At 53.4% G+C, this 24616-nt stretch overlaps 1 long non-coding RNA gene across 1 annotated transcript; it reads left to right on the top strand.

Moving 5' to 3' along the window:
• Positions 1-5059, top strand: LOC132248883 (uncharacterized). The gene is made up of 3 exons (XR_009460335.1): positions 1-131; positions 1032-1431; positions 3099-5059. It is a non-coding gene; the product is annotated as an uncharacterized LOC132248883 (long non-coding RNA).
• Positions 5060-24616: the final 19557 nt, after the last annotated feature.

Raw genomic sequence — 24616 nt, 5'->3', positions numbered from 1 at the left:
CCCAGCCCAGCACCGGGGGAGGGACCGGCCCGCCGCCGCACCGCGCCGCACCGCACCGGAGAGAGGAGCATCCCGCCCAGCGCGCACCGCAGCCTCTCCCTGCCCCGGGGCATCCCCCGGGACCCCCCCAGGTATGTCCTGTGACCCCCCGGGGACATTCCCTGGGACCCCCCCAGGGGTATTCTCTGTGACCCCTGTGACCTTCCAGGGGTAATCCCTGTGACCCCCCCAGTAGTCCCTATGACCCTTGGGGGTATTCCCTTTGACCCTCCCAGGGGTATTCTCTGTGACCTTCCAGGGGTATTCCCCATGTCCCCCAGGTATTCCCTGTGACCCCCCAGGTAGTCCCTGTGACCCTTGCTTTATTCTCTGTGACCCCCCCCCCCCCCAGGTATTCTCTGTGACCCCCGAGGGGCATTCCCTGGGACCCCTGGGACCTTCCAGGGTTATTCCTTGTGACCTTCCAGGGGTAATCCCTGTGACCCCCCCCAGGTATGTCCTGTGACCCCCCGGGGGCATTCTTTGTGACCCCCCAGGGGTATTCTCTGTGACCCCTGTGACCTTCCAGGGGTATTCCTTGTGACCTTCCAGGGGTAATCCCTGTGACCCCCTCAGGTAGTCCCTGTGACCCTTGGGGGTATTCCCTTTGACCCCCCACCCAGGGTATTTTTTGTGACCTTCTAGGGGCATTCCCTGTGATCCCCCAGGTAGTTCCTGTGACCCTTGGGGGTAGTCCCTGTGACCCCCCCCAGGGGTATTCTCTGTGACCTTTCAGGAGTATTTCCCATGACCTCCTGGGTATCCCCCATGACCCCCCAGGGGTATTCACCGTGACCCTCTGGATCAGTATTCTGATCTCCCGCACTTGGCTGCCCCACTGGACTCATCAGTGACTTCAAGTCCCCATCCATGAACAGTAGGAGACGGTCCCTGCCCCCCCCCACACCCCCCTCCTGCCCCCTGATAGAGGAACTGCGAAGCAGCCACAGGATGTTTCCCAGTTTAGTGACGGTCCCTCCTCTGCCCTCCAGCCGAGCTGTCGTGAGCCAGAAAACCAGCGAACTGGCGACCGCCTGAAGTCTCGGAAGCCGTTCCCCGCTCAGGTCGATAAGCTCATCGAGTCTGCAGGTGGCTGGTCACCCGTGGCATGCCCCCCCGCCTGCATCGGTGCAGCATGCGATGGGCTGCACCAGAACCGCAGCACAATGCAACCTGCAAGATCCAGATCTACACCAACCCCAGAAGCAGTGGCCTGCGCACAATGTTGGGAGCAGACCATATAGAAAGGTTGGACTGGAGACACAATGAAGAAGATGACCACGGCTAAAGAGCTTCATCCCCAACACCAGCTTCCAGCCCTCGGGAGAGCGGCTGCCCCGCAGGGCCTGGTCTGCCCTTGCCCATCTCAGAATGAGCGTTGGATGGTTTAAGGTGAGCGTGTCTTCTTGGGACCTCGCCAGTGATGCTGGCTGCAGCTGTGGTGCTCGAGCTCAATCAGCCGACCATATCGTCTTACAGCCCTCCTTCGGGTGCCCGAGGTCTTATTGACATTGGTCATCGTGCCTGTTGCTGACTTTCTGCTCCTCAGCTGGTTTCTGCCAGGCAGTTGGTTGCACACTTTGGGGAGCGCAGGCATCAAAGCTGGGTGCAACTGCACCACCACGCAGTCCCTGCATCCACCCCGGTCACATCTAGCCCAGCCCCCTGCCCGAGGCAGGAGCATCCCAATCCAATCCATCCCAGACAAAGTTTTGAAAAAGTGGGGTGCAGATGGCGAGGTGCATCATCGCATAGAACTCAACCACACATTTTTCTCCAATTTAAAATAAAGTAGAAGCTTTAGAAATACGCATGATTCGGTTTAAGATTGAAGCAAAAACAAAGATCACTTCATTGCAATGAGTTAAAAAGAGTCTGCGGGGCTGTGAAACAGGAGCTTCATGACCAGGAGCAGGGAACAAAGGCTCGCTGGATCGGTGAAATAGCAAGACCACGAAAACGATGAGCAGGTCGTGAACACCTGTGGCACGAAGGGTTCAGAAGGGATCGGGTAGATGAGAACGAGCCATAAAGTCGAGTGACTCCCCTAGTGCTGTGTGACTAGAAATGCTGCTGCCTCCGCCAGGCACTTGGTTTTAACCTTTGGGTGGAGCAGGAATCAAAGCAGGGTGCATGTGCACCAGTGCAGCCCCTCAGATCTGCCCTGGCTATACGGCACCACGGACAATACAAGAGGCCAGAGGCAAAGCAGAGGAGCTGCCGGAGCTGCCAGTGCCTTGCCCCTACTGGAAGTAAAGCTTCTAGTTTATTTTAAATCGGAGAAAAACCTGTGCTGTGTTATATGGGATGATGCACCTCGCCATGTGCGCCCCCCTTTCAGCCTTCTAGGTCTACCCATGCGTGCAGGGCCAGACACAGGCATGGGCACCCAGGCCTGGACAGAGAGGGGGCCCAAAAATGATCATCATCATCATCTCTGGCAAAGGGGGGCCCGATACTAAAGGTTTGCCAGGAGTCTAGGTATGGTGCTGCATGCATGTAGCTGTGTGTGTGGCTTGAAGGGGTGATCTGGGGGACTCCCAGGGTCAACGGTTGCTTGCACATGCATGGGTGTGATGGTTGAGGAAGCTCCTGGGTGTGCTGTGCTCTGTAACACGGGGCGAGCTCGGAAAGCTCCTCGAGTGTCAACACCCCGCGGGGCGAGAGGCTGAGCGAACTGACACAAAGCTGGCTCTGAGTGCCGGCTGCCATTGGGACCGGGCAGGAAATAACGTTCCTGCCCCGGGAGAAATTTGGAGATCTCGACACATGTGTCCCCCTCCCATCCCACGCTCTAAAACCGAAATGGTGAAAAGGGAACAAACCACAATTTTAAAAAAAGGGGTCGGAATCGAAACGTCTTGTTCCAATCGTTTCAGAAGGGTTTGTGTCAATTTTTTTTACCTTTTTTATAAAACTCTTTTATTTGCTTGTTTAAAATGGAAACTAACGTCATTTGAGCTCATTTCAAATGGGGGAAATGGCCCTTCTGGGTTTTTTTTTAGCTTGAAAGCAGTGAGTTGGGACGTGATATTTGATTTTTTTTTTTTTTTTTGCAGTGTGTTTGAACCTTTTCCCCACAAGCAGTTGTGATAAATCATCAGTTTACCACGGAAGGGAGTTATCTCACAGAAAAAGTCTCCGCGAGCTCCAGGCCATGGAGATAAGCGGGAGCCCTGGTGAGATAGTCCTCCCTGTAATGGCCAAGTGCCCCCACACCTCCCGGAGAAGACGACCCACGAGACCTGTGAGAGGACATCATCGCCCTCCCCTCTCTCCATGCAGCTGTTGAGGAGAGCTCTCCTTCCCTGCAAGGGTGGAAAGAGGGATCTTTTAGGAGATTTATTTTTAAGACATTTTTAAAAGCCCTGTGTTTTGGGAGTTATCCCCGGGCACGGGCAGGCTGGGGTTTCTGCTGGATTCCTTCCCCGGGATTTTTGCTGGTCAAGGAGGTATCTGTTGGGGCCTGGCCTTGTGCTCCCTGGAAAAGTAGCCTCAGTTATTATCGCTCTTCCCCTATTGTCACTGTGCTGAGGAAGAGGCCTCCCAGCACCTCCAGCGCTAACATTTAGAGAGGTAGATGGGTCCCATCCTGACAGGAGCTCAGCACTTCCCATCACTGCCTCTGAGCTGCACTTCTTGGGCTGTTCCCACTGCTCTGTAGCATGCCCGTGTTGCAAAACCAGTGTAAACCCGCATGCACAGGGCAGTCAGGGGTATGCCTGTACCACCTCCCCAGTGCCATCCACGTCCAGCCCACTCACCCCAGCTCAGCGCCCCACGTTTGGCCCATGTCGGGGCAGGACAATGGGGTCATGGGACCCACAGCCCCCGAGCAGGGCAGTGGAGGTGGCTCTACCCTGTAATGAGTGGCACGCATGTGTGTTGGGGCGGGCATCAGTCTCCGCTGCTTCTTTGGATGGTGTTTGTGCTCTCCAGTAGCTCACACAAGAGGCTTTGTCTGGCTGCTGGTCGCTGCTGTAATGCTCTTTCATTAAGAGGGGAAAAAAATTGGTCGGCTTTGTGTGCTGAAAGGCAGAAACAGATCCAGCCACTTCCCCCACCCCCAAGGGCCATAGCATGGAATACATTTGCATGCTGTTAACATTTTTAACACGGGGGTTTCTACAACTCTCGCCAGACACAAAAAGCATCCAGGACCATTACCAGGTCTAACACCTTTCTGTCTCCCGAAGGTGATGGATGGCATCAAACAGAAGTCTGAAGAGGGCCCGGTGGTGATTCATGGCTGGCGGGCCAAACCTGCATGCCCGGAAACTGCCCACTTGCCAGACCTGTTGAACGGCAGCTGGCACCTCCTCCCCTGCTCTGTGGCTGGGGGTAAAACCCATCGTGCTCCTTACAGACGAAGGGCCCTGTTGCCCGCTGTTCTGAAAGACGGATTGTGTAAGTGCAGTGCAAGGCTGATGGCCTGGTTTATGCCGGGAGGGGTTATGATGAGTGGTTTATAAGCTGCCCTTCAATGTGCACCACCCACAGGTCCAGGGTGGGTCCAGGGGGGTGCAGCGGTGCAGTCTCACCCCGCTTTGAGTCCTGGCCCACCCAACGCCTAATACCAACCGCCCGGCAGTGGCAGCAGTGTTTCTAGTCAGGCAACACTGAGCGAGTCCCTTGACTTCATGGCTTATTCTCATCTACCTGATCCCTTCCCGACTCCTCATTCTGCAGGTGTTAACGACCCTTCCACCTTTTGAACGGTGTTGATGTTCCACAAATAAACTATTATTTCAGTAAGGCATTGGATGCATTACCAAGACATGCAAAAAGGCTATGAACCTGAAAAGCGAGGTGCCCATTTTATTCTGATGGCTACAGGACAAATGACGCTATCTGTTTGGATTACTTCTTGCCTAGCTCCTTGTGATTTTATACATAGCCTACGATAGAACAAAGCCGTGCATGTTCCAGTAAAGTGATCTTCGTTTTTGCTTTGATCTTAAACTGAATAATATAGGCCTAGGCCCCTGGTGTATTAGTAAAGCTTCTAGTTTCTTTTTCACTGGAGGGAGAAAAGCCTGCATTGTGTTCTGCGGGGCGATGCACCACATCATCTACATCCCCCTTTTCAAAATCCTAGCTCTGCCCATGCCTAGATCCATAGCTTACCAGAAGGGATCAGTCTGAGCCCCACATACTCCTGTTCAGCAGCAGGCTGGGACTGGGCCACACTGCATCAGCCTTCTTACAATGACAAATTTATCTTGGAAGAGCTAGGCAGACAAAGTTCTTTGGGTAAATCTGATATCTTTTATTAAACCAACTCAAATAGTTGGAAAAATTCTTCTTAGCGAGCTTTTGGGTGCAAACACCCTTTATCAGGCTGAGGAAGCATCTGCAGATGGTCTGTGCTCTTCCTGGATGGAGTGGTAAAGCAGCCAGAGGCCGCAGTCAAAAAAGGCAGTCAGTTAAAATGTAAATTGAGGTGATCAGTGGGTGAGAGACAGGTGAGGGGGGCAGGAAGGGGGAATGAATATAGCTGTAGTCAAAGGATGGGAGACAGGAGGGTAGGGGGAAGGGAATGAGAATAGCTGGTAAGAAGTGAAGGGTTTACCTGGGGAGTCAGATATTAGGTGGGTTATAATGTGTCATAAATCCAATATCTATGTTTAGTCCATGATTTTTTGTATATGGTAGATGGATGAGGGGAAGTTCATAGGCCCGTCTGTGACAGGTATTTTGTAAATTCCCTTTGAAGATTAGAACTGAGAGCTTGGAGAGAGAGTAGTTGTCTTGTGAGAAGTGTGCACCCACAGGTCATTGGGTATTCTTGTCTTGGACAGATTTGCAGTGTGCACTCATTCTGGCGCGCAGTTGCTGTTTGGTTTCTCCTACATATTTTCCATCGGGGCATTTGGTGCACTGGATGAGATATATCACATGTCTGGAGGTGCAGGTGTGAGATCCAGGAATGGTGATGGCTTTGTTGTGGGATGCAGTAATTGTGAGGGTGGGATGTGTTTTACATTTCTTGTTCTGGCATGGTCTGGATCCATTCAGTGCATCACTCCCGTGTCCCTCGCTCCCTCTGCGGCAGTGCTCTGTGAAGCAGGGGGTATTCCTTGTCTTCCCGTAGGCTCCTGCAATAGCAAAGCACTGATGGTGCCATACAGAAATTGCGACAGACATGTCCCTAGCAGCCTTCTTCACTGGGAGGCTTCAGAGAAGGCCAAGTGGGCATTTGTCTGGGTGATTTAGGAACAGAGCATCCTTCAAGCGGTTGGACCAGGCGGTCCTTAAGGTGCCTTCCAGCCCCACAATTCTGCTGCTCTTTCTCCGCACACACGCAGTGACAGTCACACCTCCATGGAGGTGTCTTTTGTACCCGGATCTTCCCCTAGCTAGGTGAGTGGAGTGGCATCCCCTTATGGCCATGCTGATCCATTCCTTGTGCTCTGGTTTCCCTGGGTGCCCCGCTTTTGTCCTTGCCCACTCCTTTGCTGGCGCTGTTATACTCCGGGAGGTTGCCTCCAGAGAACCAGAGAGCAGTCCTGGTGCTCCGCCTTGTCTCTCAGGGCTCTGACCGCCTGGTCACCATTTGGCTGAGCCTCTGTTAGCCTAGAAATAGTCTAGATCAGTGGTTTCCAAACTTGGGAACCACTGGTCTAGACCCCTGTGTGGGGCATCTTCAGTGGTCTCCTTTTCTCCCCTCCAGTCTCTCCCCTGCCTTTGGCCTAACCAGCAAACAAAGCCAAACACAAATGCAGGTATTGCAGCTGGGGTGTTTTTCTCTGAACTTTCCCCCAGGCTTCTCAGCTTTGCTGGCCTCTCCCAGTTTGGGCCCTCCTGGGCCTACTCCCAGTTCCCTCTCCAGCCTCTGGTACTGCTGCTCAGCGTCCTGCACAGAGAGCTCCTTCAATTAGCGCAGGCAGGGTCAATCTCCAGTTCCTCGCAGTGTTTTGTCCTGCTTCTAGCAGTCAGGTCCTTCCTCCAGCCCTGCCCAGCTCGGACTGCCCTCCCTGCGTCGGGTAGCAAATGCCTTGTCCAGGGTTATGCAGCAGGAGCTATATCTAGATCTACTGAGTCCCAGCCCAGTGCTAAGCCATCCTTCCTCCAGGGGACCTACAAAAGCTGCAGTGTGGGAGCTGGTCCCGCTGGGACCTTCTGGAGGGGGGATGCAAAGGCTGCAGCCAGGGCTAGGCTGGCTGAACTGGGGGACATGAATAGAGATCGGCAACCTGGTCCTCACCCCCTCCACCCCAGTCTGGTTTGCAGCCCATGCGCTCCTGGGACCACAGGGTCCAGGACTGTTTGCAAACACAGGGCATCCCTGCAACATTGAGCAGAACCAGGTCTTCTTGTTGTGCCTCCTCCTCTATGCATTGGCCTCTAAAGCCCAGTGCATATGGATAACACCAATATTTAACCATCGGTACGACAAGCCGGGCACCATAGCTACCGAGAGGCCGTGGGGTGGCAAGCATGAGGTCCTGGGGGTCTGTGGCAGAGCATTGCCTTAGCCCATGCCTCTGCTCCTTAGAGAGGAGACTAGAAACTGAATCCTGTGAAGATAAAGGGAAGAATCGGGAAACATTAATTTCTGCCAGGACATTTGGGAGACGAAAGTGGATTCCAAGCGGCGGTGACATCGCGTGTTTGATGCGGGGCTGAGTGCTGCAGCATGAGGCAGGGGCCCAGAACAGGCCCCTTCTGGTTGTGTGTTGATACAAGGCCCAGAGGGAACAGAAATGCTGGTTGGCCCTTTAACCGCAAACCCTAATTTGACTTCCTCGGTCATCCCTGGGTTCGTTTCCACCGTACGTGGGTGCCGCTCAGTGCTTGGGGCAGCGCAGGACGGTTCCTAGCGTGCTCCTGCTTCCCTTCCCTGCTTCCTGATGTCTTGGATGGGGAGGACAGTGGGCGGCTGCTTTAAACTTCCTTCCAGCCCCGGCAGGAAAGCCTTCTCCTAGAGGAAGGGCTGGCAGCCTGTCCGGGCTCTGCCTGGCTTAATTGCTGCTGTTCACATCCACTTTTGGCAAAAGCTTTGTGAGTGCATAGAATTAAGCACCAGCACATCACACTGTGGTCTGGTCAGAGAGATCGTTAATGAAGACAGCCCGAGTCCTGTTAGAAAGGATTTTTATTTAAAAAAAAAAGCTTTTCAGGGGTGCAAACCCTCCAGCTTTGCTGCATAAAGCAATGGGTGGAGGGATAGGACTGGAGGACACTTCCTCTATGACTTGTTATCCCATAAGTGCCTCCCGCAGGGCTTTGTGAACCTGTCTGAAGTATGGAGCCGTAACCCGGTGCTGGACTAGCCTGACCGCTGGTCGGATCCAGGGTAGGGCAGGGCCAACTTCACGTGGATGGGGTGAGTGTATGGGCAGGAGAGAAAAAGAACTGATCCGACACTGACTGAGAACGAGCCTGGCACTAATTGTAACCTAAGGGCTGAAATCCTGGCCCCATTTGAGTCGATGCGAGTTTAATTATAGATTTCAGGAGAGCTGGGATTTCACCCACAGGCAAGTAGGACTGGGTGGGACCTCCCAAGCCGGCTCTGATCACAGGTGACCATGCAATAGTTGAACAGAATAGTGTAAAAGGCTGTTTACAGGCATGCTCCAGGGTCTACCCCACACCGGGAAGAGGGCAAGACAGACAAGTGCCCCACCGATGCCTTGGCTACTGCAACAGCAGGAAATTTGTGCTGTAAAATAAAATATGCTTTGATAATCCTGCACCTGTCAGGGGGTGGCATTTGACTGCCCTTGAATCCCTTCCAGCCCTGGGGTCCTGCGAGTCAGTGATCCCAAGAGAGGGCCAGGCACCACACTGCAGAGGATATAAACTGCTCCAACACCCTGTGCTGAACATATTTTTTCCTGGCCCCTATGGGAGGCAGTGTGGGATTCATCGAATCATGGAGCAGTGGGGCTGGAAGGAAGCTCCAGAGGTCATCTAAGGCAGGATCATCCTGATCCAAACCGTCCCATACAAATCTATCATCTAAACTCTTCATGAAACTTCTGCCATCCCTGATCCAACACAAGACATTGCACCCAAACTTGTCACAGGTAAAGCAGGAGGCCCACAGCAGCCAATGTCCTGCTTCTCCAAGGTTGTTAATACACGCTCAAGAGATCGCAGGCAGAGGCCATGCTGCCCACTACAGAGGAAGGCAAAAGCTCCTCCAGTCCTTACCAGTCTGCCCATGGGGTCCAATTCCTTCTTGACCCCAAATGTGTCATTGGTCTGACCCTGAGTGGAGAGGTAAGACCCCCTAGCCAAAAACCTCCAGCTTTGGTCCCAGCAGCGGCATTGGCACAACCCCCAGCCTGGGCTGTGACCAGCGCCCAATACCTCTTAATGCACCATAACAGGGTGCAAGAAGCATTAATAGGGAAACAGGGCTGGAAGGGACCTCACGAGGTCTAGTCCAGCTCTCCACATGTGTACGAACACTAAGGGAGAAGCGTGAGCCAGTAGCAAAAGCCCGATGGCAGGAAGCGCTATCGGAGCGATGCAGCCCAGCCGTCCCGCCAGGCAGGCTCGGGGCTGAAACATGAGCCGAGGGCATCCCTGGTAGAGTGCAGGTCCCTGACTGCGGTGAGCACCCTGCACACCCGGGGCTCGAGGCATCGCCCTCCCCACGGCTGATGCCTGGGGTGAGCGAAGGGGGAGGAATGCTGGCCGCTGCACGCACATTCCAGGGAGATGGAGTGGATGGCCAGGCAGGGACGTAACCTTTGCCCTCCGCTCCCATGCAGCGCTCGACTTCGGGGGATTAAGGGGCAAGGCAGGCAGTGCTGGGTTTTTTAAAGGGGAAAATTGTTGGGAGGCTTAAACAGCATAAATAAACCAGTGAGAAGGGGCGCCCCGAAGGGGAAGGAGGATGTGCCGGAGACAGCTGGGGGGGAATATCCTCCTTTCCCTTCTTTGTGTGACTCATCTGTTGGCTTTCGACCGAATCCCATGCAGCTGCTCGGCTTTCTGTCCTGGCCAGAGCTCCTTTGCTTGGCCTCTGGGAGCGCTGTGTCTTACCCACGAAATGTGCTCCCCACCCCCGGGCTCGATGGCGAGGGGAAGGACCTCAGTGCCCTGGAGGTCAATCGGACGTTGGCCATTGACTTCCAGGAAGCCACCCTGAAATATCGAAACGGGGCCTGTCCCCCCATGCAGGTAGGAATGGGCACGCTGGCAGGGTGACTTTCCCAGGGTTTCTCTCTATGGTGCCCATCACTGGCCCCGATTCAGAAGATGACTCTGCTGGGGAACACACTTGGGCTCAATCATTCCCCCATCTGTGATATGGAAATGGTGAAGCCTGCTCTGAAACCCCCTTTCTGGACCGGGGCCAAAGAGGATTCAGTGGGGACAATGAAACCCACATTTGGCAGGGTATGAAGGTCATCATGGGCCATGCTGCGGGCATCATAGCAGCAGACCAGAAGGCTGGGAGCGCCGTGCTCATGGACATCGCCAACCCTCTACATACTCGTGCCCAGCACGCCCTTGGAAAGGAGCAGAGGAGGTAGCTGCTCCTGGAAGTCACGCTGTGTGTGAATGGGGTTACACCACAATCGACAGCGAAGGCCAAGGGAGTACTGGAGGTGGAGAAAACCCTCCCATGCATCCAAAGAGTGTGTTTCTATGGACAGCAAGTACTACCCAAAGCCTTCTCATCTTTGAGCATCAGGTGCGGCCTGCCCTGGTCTGCACGCTCACGAGCACGTGCTGTGGACGAGGGGAATCATAATAATAAATGGATGAAGACCAGCAATTTGTCTCGTGTAGGGCTGACCACTAAATAGCAATCGAGTGGTGAAACGTTATGGTCGCTTCCAGCCTTATAGAGCTCACATTTTCGTGGATGAATGGACTAATTCATAGTCCCGAACCCTTCATGCAGAGAATTTGGCAATCAGACCACCTCCAGGAGATGATATCCTCTCAAATAAAGCAGAGCAGCTGTGGATCTGCCCTCAGTCATGGCTGGAGCTGATTGCTCCTTTTTGTAGATGGATGTGGAGCTGGAATTTTAACAGAGGTTTTTGCCCTCTTTTATTGTTGTGTGTCGCTGCACGTAGATGAACCCACACCCCAAAGCCACCCATTTAGCAAGGGCGCAGCTCTGCAGGATTTATAGCTTGTGAGAGGTAACATTGACAAGAGAAACGTGCTTTTTTTTGCTCAGAGAAACATGAACCTGCATTCCCAAAGCTGACAGAGCCCACAGGGCTTGTCACCCGTTTCTTGCAGCACACCCGTACGACCACAGCCCACAACTAACACCAGACGCCAGCCCCTGATCCCAGTTGCAGCCCTTGCACCGGATAAGGGGCGATGGACACAGATCAGGCTTTGGTCTGGGGCAAGTCCACAAGGAGCCATCTCCAACGGCTGCTGTTTGCTGGATGCTGACATGACCCCGGGAAGCTGAGTTAAAGGAGGTGGGTGAGCATGTGTAGCATCTTCAGGACGTTCACTTCAGTTCTGCCCATACAGCCCCGTTATTCTCAAAGCACTGTAGGAGTTCGTCCTCCTAATACCAGTGCACGGTGGGAAAGGGCTGTTGCAGGAGTCACTGAGGCACAGGCTAGGTGACTTGCTCAAAGCCATGCAGGAAGCCTGTGGCAGAGGAGGAAGCCGAACGCGAGTCTTCCAGTTGCCTGAATCACTGGGGCATCCATCCGTCTCCAGACTTGTGGGGACCAAGCTCTGTTGAAAGATCAGCTCTTAAATCAGCCGGTACTTGAGGCACCCAAAGGGCTGCTTCGGCACAGTTGTGGCCTTGGAGCTTTTGCAAGCCCAGCAAGCGGCTCTTGCAAACTGCGTGCAGGTATCCGAAAAGACACGCTGAGCAATGATGTGCTACCCCTGGGCACCTGAACTACGGCATGGGGAGAGGCCTGTTTTCACCACGTGCCCCCTCCTCTGTCACCAGGGAAGCAGGGCTGTCAGGGGGTCACGTCCAGTCCAACCCCGTGATGAAGATGGGATCATCCCTGTCTAAACCATGGGTCTTGTCTGACCTGCTTTTAGGATCGTCCAAGGAGAGAGATTTCAGAGCCTCACCCTCGCAGTGAGGAAATTGCTCCTCATCTCCAACCTCACTCTCCCTTGCTGCAATTTCCAGTGGTTGCTCCTGGCCCTGTCCTCCACAACCGCAGACAACAGTCCCTGCCACCTGCACCATCCTCATATAACCCCCATCCTCTATACAACCCCCTTCAGGTAGTTGAAGACTGTTCTCACCCGCCACCACCACCCCTCAATCTTCTCTTCTCCAAAGAGCCTTGTTGCATTAGGGTCTTAGCTTGTACCACGGAGCAGGATTTGGGAGGCCTGAAGCACCATGTAGATTGGAAGCCTCTACATGTTCAATCCCATGCCGGTTTCTACAGCAATGGTGCCTGAGCAGGGGCACGGGTGTACTCAACTGTGCATTCGAACACCGGCATGCCCATGTGCTCATGCTTTGGCCCTCCTTTCATTTTGCCCCCTGTATGTTGGCACCCGGAGCAGGGCATATATCTCAGCACTGCCTGATGGGCCCTGAGGAGATGCTGAGGGCATCCACCCTGGGTCCTGTGGACCATGGGCAGATTTGGGGCAAGGGGTGCAATGGTAGGACCCCCCCCTTTGATTCCTGCTTCACCCAAACTTTCCAACCGACTGCCAGCACGAAGACTAGATTTTGTTTAATGACTCTGAAAGAAAGTTCATTCTCATTACTACAGGACTAAAGAAACGGCATCTTTTGAACATTTTTTTTGCCTATTTTTTGCATTTTTAATACACAGTATATGACACAGCGAACGCACACATATGCCGATACAGTCATATTTTCTTTTTCTTTCGTCTTAAGGTGAATAATTCTGGCCCGAGGTCCTAGGCATATTAATGAAACTTCTAGTTTCTTTTTACATGGAGAAAAATAGGTGTTGTGTTATATGGGCTAATGCACTTCGCTGTCTGCACCCCCTTTTCGAAACACTAGATCCACCCCTGCTGCGGGCTCATGCCTTAAGACAACACATCAGCCATTAGTTGCGGAGGCCTTTCTCAGTGGGGTTTCTCCCCCTGATTTCCTGACCCTGAACACACATGAGTCACTGAAAAATTCGTAGCTTGTGGCTTTTTTACAAATGGAGCTGAGGAAGTCCTCACCGTGTGGCTCTCAGCTGTCAGAGGGGAGCAGACCCCGCTCCCGGGGCCTGTCCAGCAGCAAATAACATGCTGCCCACCATCTGCCAGAGGGACGCCAGTTCCTTTCCCACCCCGCTCATTTTCCAGGCCTCCGTGGCAGCTGCAGCAAGAGTGGCCGACACTCCTACAATCCCCAGAGAGCACCGTGGGCTGCAGCTCCCCAGGGCAGGGCCATGTGGAAGCGGGGCAGCCTCGCTGGCGGAGCGTGAGATGCAGCCTGCAGCCGTGACTCATACTTCTATGTCTGCAGCAAATGTCTCAAATGATAGCGAAGCAGGCAGGGTGGCTCACACGTCCCCAGCTAATTGATGCAAGCTGCTGAACAATAAACAGCAATCGTGAATTAACCTCATCCTCACACAGATGATGAGATCCTGTTCACTTTGGGGCACAGTTTGGTCCCAGTGGCAATGCTGCCGTGCCAAGTCAAACCAGGGCCCTTCCTCGGGTCGGAGGTTTCAAGTAAAGGTCCGAGGAGGTCCAAGATGGCCCACAATGCAGTAACACACATGTAGGTCAGGATAGTCTAGGAATGGCAAATCCTGCATACACGAGGGGGCTGGACTAGGTGAGCTTTGAGGTCTGATCCAAGCCTAGGACACTATGATGCTATCGGTGACATTTCTTCCTCGCCTGCTTCCCCCGTCGGTTGGTAGCTGTTCAGTGCACAAGATATCAGGAAGGGCAATGTGTAGCCCTGTATCTTGGGACTTTAGGACCAACTTTCTTTGCCTATAGCTAGGCTGATTCTCTCACTGCATCCTTCGTGATAAGGTGGGACCATAGCTAATTTTACCACATCCTCATTAAACCTAACTTGTGCAAAATGATCACTGACATAAAGGATCTCATCCACTGCCATTCTGGACAGTCACAGGAACTCACGTGCTCCAAATGTGGACTTGTGCTGGGGACATCTGTCTGTGCCAGCCCTCTCCTAATGCGTTGGTCTCTTACCTGCCTCAGTGGCTCCTGGAGACAACATTGGACCAGCCTGTCTGGCGTCTTGTCAGGCTCGTGAGGTTTGCAAACAACAGCATGGGCCGGGGAGGCTTCGGAGCATCTGTGCCAGGACGTGCTGCTGTATTAGAGCAACGAAAATGGTTGTGGGCTGGGGCTCATGACTTGTGAGGAGAGGCTGAGGGAACTGGGCTGATTTAGTCTGCAGAAGAGAAGACCGAGGGGGATTGAATAGCAGTCTTCACCTCCCTGCAGGCGGGTTGCAAAGAGGATGGAGCTGGACTGTTCTCATTGGGGCAGATGGCAGGACAAGGAGCAATGGGCTCAAGCTGCAGCAAGGGAAGTTGGGGTTGGATATTAGGAAAAACTTTCTCATGAGGAGGGTAATGAAGGACTAGAATGAGATACCCAGAGAGGTGGTGGAATCTCATCCTTGGAGGCTTATAAGACCCAGCTCGACAAAGCCTTGGCTGGGATGATGTAGATGGGGCTGGTCCTGCTTGGAGCAGGGGTTGGACTAGATGCGACCTCTTGAGGTCCCTTCAACCCTCATTTTCTATTCTATGATTCCAGCTCGCTGAGAGGCTAAAAACCCCACCTCCGAGAACCACAGAGAATCACAGGATCATGGAAATATTTCACATTCCCACCATGCTGTCACCCTTGTCCGGCGTTGTGAAATGGCACTTTCTTCCCAGAGGAATATCGACCCATGTCTGAAGGGCTGGTGGTGACTGAGAGTTTTTGGCAGCGCTAAAACATCCACCGGTTAGCCACTGCCTGCCACTGCTCCTGGGCTCTCCCTGCACCACAATCTCTTCTGCTACAACGTGTTGCTCAAAGGTGAACAGAAAACATCAGTACGGATTAGAAGGAACCAAGCGCAAAGGAGCCACCTCTTCTGCAAGGGGCCGGTTTCTCCTGGCAGACACCTCCTGTTCCTATGAGGTTTGTAATACATATGGCCTTGCTCTTTAGGGTCCTACAGGATGCAAAGGTTCCTCCTGTCCAGCTGTCTGCTAGGGCCGGAGCGCGCGGCCTCTTCCTGCTTTTCAAAGAGAAGATCAGACGTGGATGGAAAGGCAGAGCTGAGCTCAGAGAGCGCAGCATGAACAGGAGAGGACACTGAGTATTCAGCCTCCTTCTGCCACGCAGGGCAGGGCAGGGCAGGGCAGGGCAGGGCAGGGCAGGGCAGAGGAGCTCCGGGCGCAGCTCCCATCTCCAGTGTAGGCGACAATTAATGCTTCTGAGAAGGAGCAGCTCGGAGCCTCTTTGTGTCATTTGGCCGGTGGCTTCATATTTGCTCCAGCCCCTTTGGCCTGGCAGGGAATAAGCAGCCGCATTCTTGGGATTCTTGTGCAGATGCTGCCGCACGTGACTGGGGCTGCAGAGGGAATCGCTCAGGGCTGCTGGGTCACAAAGATCCCTCTGCTGCAGAAAGCCGATGGCAGCTCCCAGCCCTGGACGCTCTGCGGGCCGGGGTCCCTGTCCTATACACTGCTGCCCCCCAAGGAGCTAGGGGTTACATACGGCTACAGGGGCGTTGGTTGGAGTTAGGGGTTACATACAGCTTCAGGGGTACGTCATCGCAGAATCATAGCCAAACGGGGCGAGAAGGGACCTCCAGAGGTCATCAAGTCCAGCCCCAAAGCAACAGCTTTGGCCACGGGGAATAGCTTTCCATATCCTCTCTTGGCTGCATCTTTGCTACAGCAAGGAGCAAGTCCAAAGCTCGCTGGAGGCAGTGAAAAGACTCCCGCTGCTTTCCGGAGCCTGTAGATCAAGTCCTTGGCCTGATGGCCAGGATCCGCTGCTTGGGGATTAATTAGGTGTAGCTCCATTGCCACCAGTGGTTTGAATGAAGGGAAGCCCTTTATCCCCAAATTAGGACAAAGGGAGCTCCTCTGCTGGACTGGGTGCTGAGAGAGAGCACGTCTGTCTCTTCTCAAGAGAGGCACTGCACTGAAAGGCTAAACACAAGTTTAACTAGCATTTGGATCAGCAAGCAAAATGCAGAAACATGCCCATATGCTTGAAGGAAAGGGTGTGGGCTGGACCCTGGATCTCCGAGCCCTTGTTGGCCGTTCAGGTCCTTCATTCCCCAGTCCCCCGACCCTCCTCAGGTTTACAACCGCGCATCGACAATCAGTAATGATATACACTTATTGATAGACACATTAATGATATTGTGTATTGATAGACACATTAATGATATGCACATATTAATGATATGCCTCTATATATGTTGCTTTGGCCAGATTCAAATACTTTTGTTTCTCTGAGACTTTCAGAACTGGACAGGATCGGCTCTCTCGTGGATGTGGAAGGTGTCGATCTGTTGGGATTTATGTTGGTGTGGAAGCTACCCTTCTGGAAGGGAGGATGCCGTATCTCCCTCCTTCACCATGAGAGCGCACCAAGTCCCACCAGCTTGTTTTCTTGTCACCTGATTTATGGTCTTCATTAGCAAGCCGCCTTTTTTTTTTTACCAGCCTATCTGAGACACCAAACACAAACACGTCGATGAAAACTAAACAACATCTACGGACCCTGCCTACACGCGGCAGTCGGGCTGGTTTAACTTAAATTGGTTCTCAAACTGGAGCAAAGGGTGGGCTCTCATAGACAATGAGGGTCAGAGGGACCTCAGGAGGTCACATCTAGTCCAACCCCTGCTCCAAGAAGGACCAGCCCCAACTACATCATCCCGGCCAAGGCATTGTCTAGTTGGGTCTCAAAAACCTCCAAGGATGGAGAGTCTACCACCTCTCTGGGTAACCAGTGCCAGCTGGTAAAAAGGTTTTTCCTAATATCAAACTTCAACTTCCCTTGCTGCAAAGATTGAGACCATTTTGCCTCCGTCTGTCATCTGCCACCCCTTCCCCCCATTCAGGTTTGAGATCAACTGGCTTCTGCTGGGCTCAAACCAATCACTCAGCAGCTGAAACAAAATCAGCCCTAACTCCGAAAGAGAGCATCCCCCCTGGGGGCAGGGCTCGCAGCACCCCCTCAGCTGATACGTGCACCCTGCATGGTGAAACTGGGATTGGAAAGATGATCTCCTTTGAGCAGGAGCTGCCCAGCACCCATCTCCTGCCTCTGGAGCTGCTGCTAGCCACAGCGGGATGCAGGATGCTGGTTCAGAGGACACCTGGGTCTTATCTCCTTTGGCAATGGAAGGTCGGCCACGATGCTGTGTTGCAATAAGGCTTAGAGGGGCATTAGGAGCTGTCACATAACATCAGAGCCATGGCAGGGGGAATGCAAGGGCAAGGTAAAGAATTGCATGGAGGGGCAGATCCTCTCCCCAGAGCACAGAGAGATAGGTGCAGTCGCTCAGCCGCTCCTGCCCCACGGGGAGAAGAGAAGAGACAACAGGACACAGGGAAGAGGTGTGCCCAGCTCTCCTAGGGGCTGCAGCAGGGTCCTCGGCCCGCCGGGATGTGGGTGGACGAGAACCAGGTAGCACAGAGCAGTGTGTGCGCCCCACCGCCGCAGGTCACAGCCTGCACATCCATATGGAGACAACCCCACCAGCCTTGCCACCTGCCTACAAGAGCCCCCAGCCCCACTGGGCACAGCCAGCTCTGTCGGCCTCTTCCCTCGCCTCCTGGAGCAGTGGGGCACATCTCCGCTCTGCTACCAGCCTGCTTTGTTCCATTTTTTTTTTGCAAATATATATATATATATATATATATATATATATATATAACTGTACCTCTAACAACCTGTCAAGTGACTACTCTGGCTCACTTGACAGACCAAAGCACACTGACACTTTAGTCCCATGTTAGTCCTGTTACACAGTTTGCTTTAAGGGGCAGGGTGACACGGGAGGTGTATGGATTCCCCGAGTTCAGTCCACAAAGGGAGAACTACCAAGATTTCCCTACGTGGAGCGAGCCGTGCACCGTCGCTGGAACAACCCCCTCCCCTCCCACCACAGCAGCCCTGTTCCCCCTGGTTTCCCACCTGGTGCATCAGGTGCATGCATGTAAATGCTAGAGAATCAGGCTGGAAACTGGAGGAAACCCTTAGGGCCTTTTCCATGCAGGGAAGGATTTGCTGTGGCAACCGCTCCCTCTGCCGGGCAAAGCGTGAAAGATGCTTTCCTTGCACCCACTCCTGATGTCCGGCCCTGGGACCTCTACAAGAGCCACCCTTGATCCAGGGGGCAACCTGCCTCCAACAGCATCAGGCCAACTCTTTAGGGGACGTCCCACAGCAGCTGCAAGGAGCCCAGAGCTTCAGAAAACCAGATGCCGGAGGGGAAAACCTGGTCCAGGGGGCAGCTTGGTGCTTGACTTCCCTGGGGCCAGGAAGGGAGACAGGGCAATGCATTTGTGAAACATGCCCCCCAGGGCTGTGGTCTGTGACTGGGGTTTCTAGGGCAGGAGACGTGCTGAACTGGGTCAGGCCCCAAGTCCACCCAGCCCAGCGTCCTGTCTCTTGTGGTGGCAGACAGCAGATGCCAAGGGGGAGCATTTATGCAGGGTCCGTCCAGCCTGATCGGTCCCCTGTCACCTCCCCTTGCAGCTGCCAGCAGTCAAAGTCCTGATGTGGAGGTTGCAGCTGTAATGATCACGTTTCCCACCTGCTGTGTGTGGGGGCTACGCTTCCAAGTACCCCTGCAGCACAGAGCATAAGGAGATGGCGAGAGCCTGAAAGCTTTTAGAGACCAGCCACGGCAGCTCTGAGCTGTCCTGGACAGAGATAAGGCCGATTCAGCTGCCCCATGGTGCGGGTTCGAGGTTGTGCTGCATCGGAGGGCAGCTCACAGCAGCTGGAGGATCCCTCCCAGAGAGGCCAGACAAGCCGAGCCAGGTGCTGAGACGATCCAGGGACTGGCACTGCCCTGGCCCTGCGCCACGCACTGTGAACGTCAGGCACCGGCAAGGGACCCGCCATCCTCCACATGCTGACCACTGGCTGTGGCACGCACGGGGAGGCCAAGACGCACAAGGCCAGGCAAGAAGGCTGCTGTCGTGGTGAAGGCACTTGGTTGCAGGAGACAGGGGCTCACGGTCCCATTCTCTCCCAGGCTTCCTGCACAACCTTGGAGACAGACGTAGGAAGGTGTTGGGGGTCTGGCTCCTGGGGAGCGAGGGGCTTAGATGCCTCAAATTCGAATTGGGGAAAGGAAAGGCCTTGAATTTTACTCGTGGGGGATTAGGCACCAGGTGTCTTTAATCCCTATCAGTGGAAATTGAGCACCAGGCGCCTATAACCATGCGGCCCTGGGGCTGGCTGAGCCTCGGTAAGGGAACGGGCACTTCCCTGCCTCAGGGGTGAGCGGGGCTGCATTCAGGACTGCAATGCTCTCGGCTGCTAGAGGGACGGGGCCGTACCAGAGCCTTTGAGCAATGCCCGTGAGAGGGAATGAGTTAATTGGTGGAAGCAGTTCTCTCATCTACACCCATCACTGCCTGCGACAGAGATCTGGGGACCTGTTGCATCATGAATATCACAGGAGAACTGGATGTCGTCCCCTGGGCTGCAGCCACCAGACAGCCAAGCCATGGGCCTGCCCCTGCGTTTGGAGCTAGAGATGGATAGAGCTGCTGCGATCTGCTTCCCCATCTCATCAGGGCATAGCAAAATGCACTTACAATCACTGGGGTCTGGGCAGTGAGGATGGTGTCAGAGAGCTGCCCAGCAAGAGACAACTCATCTGTTCCCAGAAAGGCCCTCCAGCAGCATGCTTGGCCCTCCTGTATTTGCTGCGTGGCTGTGGTCATTAGTAGGGCTGCGGCTTGCTGGTGGACCTAACCCCTGTCCTTTCCAGCCTGACTCCCTCCTGTTATACCTCGTGAAAGGGCTGAGATGCAATCTCCAGCAGTGCCCTTGTGAGCCAGGCTTGCTTAAAGGGATCTGCCAAGAGCAGCACTCAGGTCCCCCCAGCTCCATGCATTCCCACCAGGTACAGGCCTGACCCGCTCAGGCACCGGAGTTACCCTGTTCGGCAGCCAGCCAGTGAGCGGGGAGGGAGGCCTTGCAAGTGGCTGTGTCTAAATCCTCATTAAACTAACAGGAAATACTTGGGGCTTATATTAACAAGTGGGTGAGTGTGCACATGTGTGTGCGTGGTACCCTACGTGCTTGCAGCACCTTGTCATCCCGGTGGTGGATGAATGTGTTGACAGTGCCAGGGCATGTGTGTTCGTGTGCATGTGTATGCATGTGTGCGAGAACGAGAGACTGTGTTAATGCAGAAGCCTGTAAAATATTTTTGAGTGCCGTGTCCTGCACTGTTATACCCCTGGATACCATGTTCTAGACCTACGCGTATCCATACGTGTGCACATACATGTACATAAACACATACAGATATATACACATGCATATATACCTATACCTATAGGGAATGATTAAATATATCAACCCAGATTCTAGCTGTATGTCCGTGTTGTCCTAGGATTTTGGATATCCCTGAATGGAGTGACTCCAACTTGACACAGGCAGAGGATGCAGCCTCTTGTTTCTAATGACATTAGTCAAACTCTTAATCCCCCAGAACGAGCCATCAGGGTAGTGGAAAGTAGAGCCAGGAACTTGGCGTGTACTTACTTTTTAAATGCACCCGAGAAAACATGAACTCCTTGTTGCCTTCAGCATGGAGATCAAACCTGCAGAAACACCAGCCTTTTGTCTGCTTGGCCCGGGTTCTCAATGGCTGTTGTGGATGTTGGCTGCTACTGCAAAAAAAAAGCACTTCCAGTAACGAAAGAGCCCCACGGAGAAGGTCGGAGAGGCCGGAACAAAGAGAAATGAAAATATAAAGCTCTTTGCTGGCCTGCGAGTTGAAATAAAGACCTTGTTCAGAACGTCTTAAATACCCGATCTGGGAACAGAGTCCTACTGCCGGGAGAGAGGGACCCTGAATGGGGGGAAATGAAGTGTGCAGCTTTCAGGGGAAGGAAAAGCAGTTAATTGTCTTCTGCTGTCTGCCTTAGAAATCATCGAATCATAGAAAATGAGGGTGTGAAGGGACCTCAGGAGGTCACACCTAGTTCAATCCCCTGCTCGAAGCAGGACCAGCCCCAACTACATCGTCCCAACTAAGGCTTTGTCAAGCTGGATTTTCAAAACCTCGGAGGATGGAGAGTCCACCACTTCTCTGGGTGACCTGTTCCAGTGCTCTACTCCCCTCCTCGTGAGAAAGTTTTTCCTAATATCCAACCTCAACTTCCCTTGCTGTAACTTGAGCCCATTGCTCCTTCTGTCATCTGCCCCCACTGAGAGCACTTGCTGCATAGGCTTCTGCTTTTGCATTCAAATAGGAGCGTGCTCTGTCTGGGAGTGTTATCAAGACAATTTTGTACCCACGAGGACAAATCTGACTTGCCCACTCCAGCCATTGCATTTCAGGTCCATGACTGGTTAACATATAGGTAAGACAGTGGCATCAGATGGCTCTCTTAAATGTGGCCTTTCAAATGGTACTCAACCTAAGGCCTATGGGCTGGATCCAGCCTGCAGAGCTGTGTCATCCAGCCACAGATCCAGAAATTTGGCAGTGAGGGCAAGGTGGCAGCATTCATTGTATCTTGATCCCTTCCAATGAATGCTGCCTCTGCCCTCCCAGCGTGCAGATCCAGCACGTGGGGTCAGGCCGGCACGTGCAGAGGTATTCAGGGCTCAGAACCAGGCCAGTGCTTCGAACTGCACCCACGGATCAATCCCATGCTGGATCTGATCCCATGTTACTTCCCCTACCCATAGGGCCGAATAGGTTGAGCACTCCTGGCCTACAGTCTTTGAAGAAGGCTGTGCTCTCCTTAGTTTGGGGGGATCAGTGCTTTTGGAGGCACTCTCGCAGGCAGCAGTGGGGTCTGCTTTTTGCCTTCATCTCCCTAATGAGGTTCGCACTGGGGGTAGAATTACTCCCTTGCAAGGGGCTATTGGCATTTGGGATAAGACCCCCTCCAAGATGCATGCTCCCCGTGTGCTGTTTGTGACCACCTCTGTTCCAGGACTGATACACCTGGAAACAAAGTGAGCTGCATGAAGCGTATGCCAGTGCTGCACCTGGTGACTGGCACCTGAGTCTGAGCCCCTACATGAGTTGCCCACGAGGCAAGCACCCCTATGGCTTTCATTGCTGGGTCCTCCCCTGGTTCTGCCTTGACTCCTATGTGTCTGAGGGCCTAGCCCACGGCTCTCTGTGCTGAGACACTCTAGGGGTCTCTACGACTCCACTGCAGGGGGATTTGTCTGTCCTTTGGGGGAGCTGTGGGAAGGACATTGGGGGACTATCAGGTGGGCTGGTCACAGCAGCCTACATACTCTCACCAATACCCCCATCAGGGCTTAATGTACCTCCAAACATGGGCCCCAGTGTCTACTGACAGCATCCAGCCAGCATTTAGTCTTAGGTCATGGGCTGGTCCAGTAGGAAACTGAGTCCCTGCCCAGCTGGGCTGGGTCACAAGGGCTGAGCAGGGCACTCCTCCTACCCAACTCATGGCTGGGAGGAAAGGGGTGGTGGGGCCTTGGCTCTGCTCCATGGAGAATGCGAGACCATCACAGCCTATTGCCCTGCCCAGTCCTGGCGGGATGTCACCTCCCAAGGACGTCTGTTGTGAACCAGCTGCTTCCCAGCATCCTCCCCCATGAAGCAGAGCCACAGGCAGTCCAGGCTCATCTCCCAGCTGCAGCTGGCCCTGGACTGGACTCCTTCGCTGGCCTGTGTTGCACGGAGCAGGCACAAACTGTTCGCTGCCTGCAATGGGTGTGATGACAGCACCTTGCCGTCAGAGGGCAGTTTGCACCCACCAAACAGCTACCAGGGGAAAGACCTTGAATTCCCGTGACACCCGGACTGAAGAAACATCTTTTGATTATTTTGGCCTCCTATCATGTTGCATTTTTATATATAAGATATGATATCTCAAATTCCTGCACATTCCAGTAAAGCTACGTTAGTTTTTGCTTTGTTCCTGAATTGAATAACACAGCTCGAGGCCCCTAGAATATTAGTAAAACTTCCAGTTTATTTTTACCTGGAAGAAATGTGTGCTGTGCTATATATGACAATGCACACGCTGTCTGCACCCTGCTTGCAAAATCCCAGATCTGCCCATACCCACACGTACACCTTTGTTTTGGGGAAGGTTACATGGGTCAGAGGTAACCACCTGCACTCCTGCCCATTCATCGGAGGAAAGGATCTCCGGGAAGGAGCAGAGAAGCTCTGAAGGCCTTGTTGCATGGGCCATTTCGGATGTGTTAACCACTCTTCAAATGCCAGCATCCCTTCATTCAAGCAGTGAGACACATGCTCAGTGCAATCCTATCTTGCCAAGTGAGCTCGGATCATAGCAAAGTTATGAGTTGTGGTGGGAGGATTATCTCCAGGTGCTGTTATGTGCCAGGTGTTTGGCTATTCTCGGACTGCTCCATGGAGATAATCACGCCGGGGCTAGTTCAAGACTCCAGTGCGGCGTTTGGGCTGGGGCCAACAATCAGTGAGCTGTATATGTTCGAGATTGTAGTAAGCATTGGTGTGAGACAGCTCAGAACATGCTCTAAATTTGAATAAGGCATGGTAAAGATGACTATGATCTGGATAAAATGAGTGCTAAGTATTGTGTGGGACAAGGCCCCGAGTCATAGAGCATGAGGGTTGGGAGGGAGCTCAGGAAGTCACATCTAGTCCAACCCCCTGCTCTAAGCAGGACCAGCCCCAACTACATCATCCCAGCCAAGGCTTTGTCTATCTGGGTCTTAAAAACACCTCCAAGAATGGAGATCCCACCACCTCTGGGTAACCCTAGTGCTTTACCAGCTTCCTAGTGAGAAAGTCTTTCCTTAATATCCAAACTCAACTTCCCTTGCTGGAACTGGAGCCCATTGCTCCTTGTTCTGTCATCTGCCCTGACTCAGACCAGCCCAGCTCCATCCTCTTTGCAACCCTCCTGCGGGGAGGTGAAGGCTGCTATTCAATCCCCTCTCAGTCTTGATTTCTCCAGACTAAATCAGCCCAGTTCCCTCAGCCTCTCCTCACCAGTCATGTGCCCCAGCCCCCAACCATGTTCACTGTCCTCTGCTGGACTCTCTCTGATGTGTCCACATCCTTTCTGTAGTGGGGGACCCAAAACTGGACACAGGACTCCAGATATTTAGTACTCGGAGCCGTGCTTTTCAACATGTTCATCGATGACTTGGATTCCGGTGTTAAAAGTTTACTGGCAAAGTTCGCAGGTGACACCAACATATGGGGGTGTGCGGTCACTCTCGAGGACAGGCTGGGGATACAGGCTGACCTGGACAGGCTTTCATAGACTCATAGATTCATAGATGTTAGGGTCGGAAGGGACCTCAATAGATCATCGAGTCCGACCCCCTGCATAGGCAGGAAAGAGTGCTGGGTCTAGATGACCCCAGCTTGAAACTCATCTAACCTCCTCTTGAAGACCCCCAGGGTAGGGGAGAGCACCACCTCCCT

The sequence above is a fragment of the Alligator mississippiensis genome, chromosome 2, assembly GCF_030867095.1.
Source record: "Alligator mississippiensis isolate rAllMis1 chromosome 2, rAllMis1, whole genome shotgun sequence".
Classification (NCBI taxonomy): Eukaryota; Metazoa; Chordata; order Crocodylia; family Alligatoridae; genus Alligator; species Alligator mississippiensis.
Note: the sequence above shows the minus strand (reverse complement) of the source record. Positions and strands in the feature narration are given on the sequence as shown.